The following is a 7,509-nucleotide window of genomic DNA, read 5'->3' as shown; positions in this document are numbered from 1 at the left end:
GCACCCCATCGCCGGCCACCGCCACCTCGACCGGACCTCCTCGCCGCAACCGCCACCGCCGCCTCTAACCGCCGCCGCCGCCGTCCGTCGCTTCGGCTCCGGCCACCTCGCCGGCGGGTGGTCTCCTCCATGCCAAGTCCCTTCTCCGGCCACCTGGCTTCCTCTCTGGCGAAGAATCCGGCCAACCTCGGATTGCGTGCCCCGATCCAGATCTGGAAATATCTCCTCGGGTTGACTTTTTCTCTCGAAACCCTAATCCATATGCCCATGTTCATTGCCTCGTAACTTTGCATCCGTAGCTCCGATTCATGCATATAGCATATCAAAATGTTCATCTCAGAGAGTACATCATTTCATTCCATTACATCATTTTCATTTGAGTTCATCTTGATGCCCGAAATGCTGTTAGAAGGAGGCTACTTGAGATAATTGTCAGATCTGCTGCTCCATTTAGCTTTTTGTCATTTTTGCCATGATGATTGTGTGCATGATATGCCCTGATGCTCTACATATGTTTTGTTAAGGGTTTTGTCATCTTTCCATAGGTGCAATCCATGTATTTTTGTGATGTGTGTGGTGACTAGCACAAGCTAGCAAAGTGGTGCACTTGTTAATTCTGAATTCAGGGACTTAGCAATTCCACTGAGTCCTTGATCTGTTTATCTCATGATGCCATATGTTCATGTTGTTTCCTAGTTATACGTGCCTCGTTTGAGGATGATCAGTAAGGGTGTTTTGTTAATATTGTAGTGATCTATCCATCCATGTCTTTGTTTGCAATTATGGAGCACCCTAGCTTGAGTCAATCGAGCTCTACTTTTGCTACTTTGTGGATCTGGGTAGATTGTCAACTTGTTTGCAATTTTGCCGATGATGTTGTAGTTGATCCGTGCATGCTATGCTATTGTTCTTGCCATGTCTAGCTTGAATTTTGTGTGTTCTTGATATATGTATGCTTAGATTTTCATGACTTGCTCCGTAGTGAGTGCATCGAGCTCGTAAACTGATTAGATTTTGCTATGTTCGCATGCTTGAGTGCTCCGTAACATCGAGCTCGTAGTGAGTGCTCCGTAGTGAGTGCTTAGATTTTCATGACTTGAGTTATATTTCAGCATGTGCCAGTTTTCACTTAGTCTGAAAACTGATTATGCTTTTGCTATGTTCGCATGCTTGCAATTGTATTTTCTGATCCCTTTTGGCTCAAGGGCACTAAGGGACTTTTGTTATGCTCTTTGAGTAGCTCCATGCCATGCTTTACTTTGCCATGTTCAGGTACTGTAGCATGTAGTTTTGCTGCTCCGAAGTGGGCTACCTGATCTGAAATTCCAGACAAGTGTTAATTTCACTAAGTCTGAGATCTGTTTGTCATATGCATTTTTGCCATGCTTGTTTGAACCTGTTAATGGATGAATTGGCCATAGCTCAGTGCTAGACTTTTGATAAGCATCATGAATGCATCCCTGCCATGTACTTTGTTGTCATGTTTGGGTGCTGTAGCATGTTCATCTCCTTGCATTTAGATGGCTACTTGCTATAAATCGCAGACCGGTGTCCTTTTTGAATCGCTTGCCATTTCCAAACCGTAACTCCGATTCCGGCGTTCTTTATATCGTTTTCAAGCGATTTCATCTCATATTTCCAGTGGCACACTTGATTTTCCAGGTTGAGGCCAGGTTCTTGCATTCCTTGTCATATCTCGCATATGCATCCGCATCGCATCCCGCATAGCATACCATCATCGCATCATCTTGTTTGGTACTTGCACGTGGTTGATTGTGTCCTTGTTGCTTGTTTGTCTTGTTTGGGTAGAGCCGAGAGACGAGTTCGCTAACGAGGAGCCCTTTGAGTTTGCTTTTGAGGACCAGTCAACTCTGACAACTATGCAGGCAAGATGATCATACCCTCGAAATCACTACTATCTTTGCTATGCTAGTTTGCTCGCTCTTTTGCTATGCCAATGCTACGATTCCTACCACTTGCTTCCAAGCCTCCCAAATTGCCATGTCAAACCTCTAACCCACCATGTCCTAGCAAACAATTGATTGGCTATGTTACCACTTTGCTCAGCCCCTCTTATAGCGTTGCTAGTTGCAGGTGAAGATTGGAGGCCGTTCCTTGTTGGAACATTTGTTTACTTGTTGGGATATCATTATATTATCTTGTTATCTTAATGCATCTATATACTTGGTCAAGGGTGGAAGGCTCGGCCTCTCGCCTAGTGTTTTGTTCCACTCTTGCCGCCCTAGTTTCCGTCGTATCGGTGTTATGTTCCCGGATTTTGCGTTCCTTACGCGGTTGGGTTATAATGGGAACCCCTTGATAGTTCGCCTTGATTAAAGCTTTTCCAGCAATTCCCAACATTGGTTTTACCATTTTCCACCTAGCCTCTTTTTCCCTTGGGTTTCCGGAGCCCGAGGGTCATCTTATTTTAGCCCACCCGGGCCAGTGCTCCTCTGAGTGTTGGTCTCACCGAGCGATGTCCGGGGCTACCAGGGGCAACTCTGGGCTGGCCTACCCAACGTCTGGCTCATCTGAGTGTGCCCTGAGAACGAGATATGTGCAGCTCCTATCGGGATTTGTCGGCTCATTCGGGCGGTGTTGCTAGTCTTGTTTTAACCAGTCAAAGTGTCTTGAAGAACCGAGATACCGAGTCTGATCGGAACGTCTTGGGAGGAGGTCTATTCCTTCGTTGACTGTGAGAGCTTGTCATGGGCTAAGTTGGGACTCCCCTGCAGGGATTCGAACTTTCGAAAGCCGTGCCCGCGGTTATGGGCAGATGGGAATTTGTTAATGTCCGGTTGTAGATAACTTGAACCTTAACTTAACTAAAATGAATCAACTGAGTGTGTTACCGTGATGGCCTCTTCTCGGCGGAGTCTAGGAAGTGGACACGGTGTTGGAGTAATGTTTGCGCATGTTGCTCTCTAGTTTCTCGCCTGCACTTTGCCTCCTCTTCTCGCTCTCCACATATATTTACCTTGCCTTACCTATAAGCTTAAATAGTCTTGATCGCGAGGGTGCAAGATTGCTGAGTCCCTGTGGCTCACAGATTACTATTACACCAGATGCAGGGCCTGATGATTCCGCTCCAGGAGACGCGCTTGAGCTCAAGTGGGAGTTAGACGAGGACTCTCAACGTTACTATGTTTCCTTTCCTGATGATCAGTAGTGGTGCCTAGTTGGGGGGTGATCGGGACCGTGTCGCATGTTGGATTATCTTTTATTTTGGCGTCGTAGTCGGGCCATGAGTGTTTGGTTGATGTAATGTCATTTATGTACTTGATTGACGTGGCGAGTGTAAGCCAACTATGTTATCTCCCCTTTATGATTTATATTACATGGGATGTTGTGAAGATTGCCTAACTTGCGACATATGCCTTCAATGCGATTATGACTCTAAGTCGTGCCTCGACACGTGGGAGATATAGTCGCATCGAGGGTGTTACAAGTTGGTAATCAGAGCCTTCCCCGACCTTAGGAGCCCCATTGCTTGATCGTTTTTAGCGGCCGAGTTGTGTCTAGAAAAATGTTTTGAGTCTTTTAGGAATTATATATCGGAGAGTTTAGGAATTCTTTTTACTTCCCAGTCTCCTCATCGCTCTGGTAAGGCATCCTGACGTAGAGTTTTGACTCTTCTCTTCTCAAATTTCAGAAAAAAAATTTAGGATCACGCGGGTATCTTGGAATCGTTCCGATGGTTTTATGATGAGAACATTGTCTTGGTGCCTCCTGTCAGGGGTTTTGTGGAAGTGTCCCGGGGAGTTGAGCTCTGAGGTGTTGTCATCATAATTTTATCATTGCAGTTCTGGAATACCTGAGTTTAGTACGCCGACATCAAAAATCTCTTTTATGCAGTTCGTTGGTGAGATAACCTCGACGCCACCTAGTACTGGGGCGGGAGTTTGGGAGTATCGCCATAACTTGTATAACGGATGCTTTTCAAAGGTTGAGGTAGATGGTTTCTGAAGTTTTTCTTGGTTATGTGTTGAAGGATGGATACAGCTGGATGTAGGATTTGCTAGTTTGGGTGAGATATTATGATTCCCCTGTATCCCCAACACCTGATTGCATAACCGGAAAGGTTCGGGAGTTTCATAGGCGGGAATTCTAGTAGCTCTAGTTCTTCTTCCATGGATATTTGGTTTGAGATTGGGATTTCTTACCGATTATTCGTTCTTGATCCGTACCTTGTTGATTTATTTCTCTACCTTAATTCTACGTGGCTTCTCAATTTATGGATATGTGACCATTTCAAGAGGAATGCATTCGTTCATTTTGTTTGGATGTGAAGACTGTATGTTGCAATTTTCATTCCATTGGATTCAGCTTCAATATTTGTCTATCAATGTGCTAATGGATGTCAACCTCTTCAGCATGGCTCCTCCAACGCGCACGACTCCGAATCCTGATCCACCACCACCTCCACCTCCTCCGGAGGCATGGCAAGCTGTGATGGCCGCAACCAATGCAAACACATAGTTGATCATGAAAATTCTTCAAGAGCACAATCAAGGAAACCTAGGGAACCAAGGCAACAATAAGAATCACTTTGCTACACTCAACCAGTTCCTTGCTAACGGGCCAAAGACTTTCAGCAATTGTGTTGAGGCAACCGATGCTGACGATTGGCTTGTGGATCTGTGCAAGCATTTCGAGTGCAGTAACGTCAGGCCTGAGGACTTTGTCAAGTTCGCTTCCTTCCAACTCAAAGATTAGGCTGCAGAATGGTTCTAGCAGTACAAGGATTCCAGAGGTGGACGTGTTATCACTTGGGATGATTTCTGTCGAGATTTCCGAGCTCATCATATCCCTCAGAGCGTGGTTGAAAGAAAGCGTGAGGAATTCCGCAACCTGAAGCAAGGCTCTTTGTCTGTCTATGACTACAACAAGTTGTTCCAGAAGCTCGCCCGCTTTGCCAAGCAGGACGTACCTGATGAGAAGAGCATGATATACCAGTTCAGGGGTGGTCTCAGAGAAGAAATTCAGCTAGCTCTTGTCCTCTTCGAGCCCTTGAGATACGTTGAGTTCTACAACATGGCATTGAAGCAAGAGGCTTCTTAGTTGAGGTGTGATGCTTCCAAGAAGCGAATCAGAGATGTTACTCCTTCTTCCTCTACTCAAGTGGCCAAGCAGCAGAAGTATTGGCTTCCTCCTCCTCTGTTCCGTCAGCCGTATCAGTAGAAGAGCAAAGGTGGCAGTGGTTCTTCCCACCCACCCAACCCTGGCTTTTAGAACAAGACTTTGTCTCAAGCTCCAAGATCGAGTGCTCCGTATCACCGTCCGCTTTCAGAGGTCACGTGCAACAAGTGCCAACAGAAGGGTCACTATGCCAACAAGTGTTTCAACCAGAGGCGTCTTCCTCCTCCTCCTCCTGTCAGATCGGCAAGTACAGCTGTGGCAAGCATAACCCCAAGTCTGCCAAGGTCAACTTGATGAATGCAACTCAGGCAGAGGATTCGTCAGATGTCATCATGGGTAACCTTCCTGTTAATGATGTTCCTGCAAAAGTTCTTTTTGACACGGGTGCATCACATTGTTTCATCTCGAGACCATTTGTTTCTAAGCATGAGTTGCCTTTGCAAGATTTGCCTAGACAGTTATCTGTTGTTTCTCTGGGTAAATTCATGAATGCAAGCGCTATTGCCCCAGATGTTACTATCACATTGGGCGATTACAAGTTTCTCTCTTCTCCGGTGGTTCTTGGTACCTCGGATATTGATCTTATTCTCGGAATGGATTGGCTTTCTAAGCACAAGGCACATCTTGATTGTGCAGCAAGGCAGATTCAATTGACTCATTCGTCTGAGGATGTAATTGTCTTTGCCGCTCGTGATGATACCATCCGTCTGTTTTCTCTCAATGAGAAGGGTGAATTGGATGCCATCTCTCAAATTCCAGTCGTTTGCGAATATCAAGATGTCTTTCCAGAAGAGCTTCCAGGAATGCCTCTGCACCGGCCAGTTGAATTCATTATTGATCTTGAGCCTGGCACGGAACCTATGTGCAAGCGTCCTTACAAGCTCGGACCTGAAGAGTTGAGGGAGCTGAAGAAGCAACTCGATATTCAAGAGAAAATGGGTCTCATCTGGCCTAGTTCTTCTCCGTGGGGTTGTGGTGTTCTTTTTGTGAAGAAGAAGGATGGAACGGACCGACTTTGTGTTGATTACCGTCCATTGAACAAGAAGACCATCAAGAACAAATACCCACTTCCCAACATCAACGAGCTGTTTGAACAACTCAAAGGTGCCCAAGTATTCTCCAAGCTTGATCTCCGTATGGGTTATCATCAGATTCGAATTCGTGAGCAAGATATTCCCAAGACGGCTTTCAGGACAAGCTATGGTTCATATGAATACACTGTCATGTCTTTTGGCCTCGTCAACGCTCCTCCGACATTCTCTCGAATGATGAACTTCATCTTCGACGCCTACACCAATGACTTCGTTTTGGTCTATCTCGACGACATTCTGGTTTTCTCGAAGAACAAGGAAGATCATGCCAAGCACTTGCCTTTTGTTCTCGATAAGCTCAGAGAACATCAGTTCTACGCCAAGTTCTCCAAGTGTGAATTTTGGCTCAATGAGGTGCTTTATCTTGGTCATATCATCTCTGCCAAGGGCATTGCCGTGAATCCTGAGAAGGTGTCTGCAATTGTGAATTGGGAACCTCCTCAGAACGTGAAGCAACTCCGTAGCTTCCTCGGTCTCGCAAGCTATTGCCGAAGATTCATTGAAAACTTTTCTAAGATCGCGAAGCCTCTCTCAAATCTCCTCCAGAAGCACGTCAAGTACGTTTGGTCTCCGGAGTGTGACATTGCTTTCAACACTTTGAAAGAGAAATTGAGCACTGCTCCAGTTCTGACTCCGCCTGATGAATCCAAGCCGTACGAGGTCTTTTGTGATGCCTCTCTCCAAGGTCTTGGCGCAGTATTGATGCAAGAGAAGAAATTTGTTGCTTATACCTCTCGCCAGTTGAAGCCTAATGAGAAGAACTACCCCACTCATGATCTCGAGTTGGCGGCAGTTGTGCATGCTCTTTTGACTTGGAGACATCTTCTATTGGGAAGAAAAGTGGACATTTTCACTGATCACAAGAGTATCAAGTACATCTTCACTCAGCCTGATCTCAACCTCAGGCAAAATCGATGGGTCGAAATGATTCAAGAGTATAATCCAAGTATCGAGTATACTCCAGGCAAGGCCAATGTGTTTGCTGACGCATTGAGCAGAAAAGCTTATTGCAACAATCTGATTCTCAAGCCTTATCAACCCGAGCTTTGTGAAGCTTTCCGCAAACTTAATCTGCAAGTTGTTCCTCAAGGTTTCCTCGCCAACCTTCAAGTCTCTCCTACCTTGGAAGACCAGATTGGCCAAGCCCAGCTTCTTGATGCTATGGTGAAAAAGGTGAAGATTGGGATTACCAAGAGTCAACCCAAGTACAAGTGCTTCCGCCTTGATGACAAGGACACTCTCTTCTTCGAGGATCTTATTGTTTTACCCAAAGGTGACC

Source organism: Triticum urartu, chromosome 6A (genome assembly GCF_056163025.1).
Source record: "Triticum urartu cultivar PI428250 chromosome 6A, HENAU_Tu73, whole genome shotgun sequence".
Classification (NCBI taxonomy): domain Eukaryota; kingdom Viridiplantae; phylum Streptophyta; class Magnoliopsida; order Poales; family Poaceae; genus Triticum; species Triticum urartu.
This window is presented reverse-complemented; position numbering follows the sequence as displayed.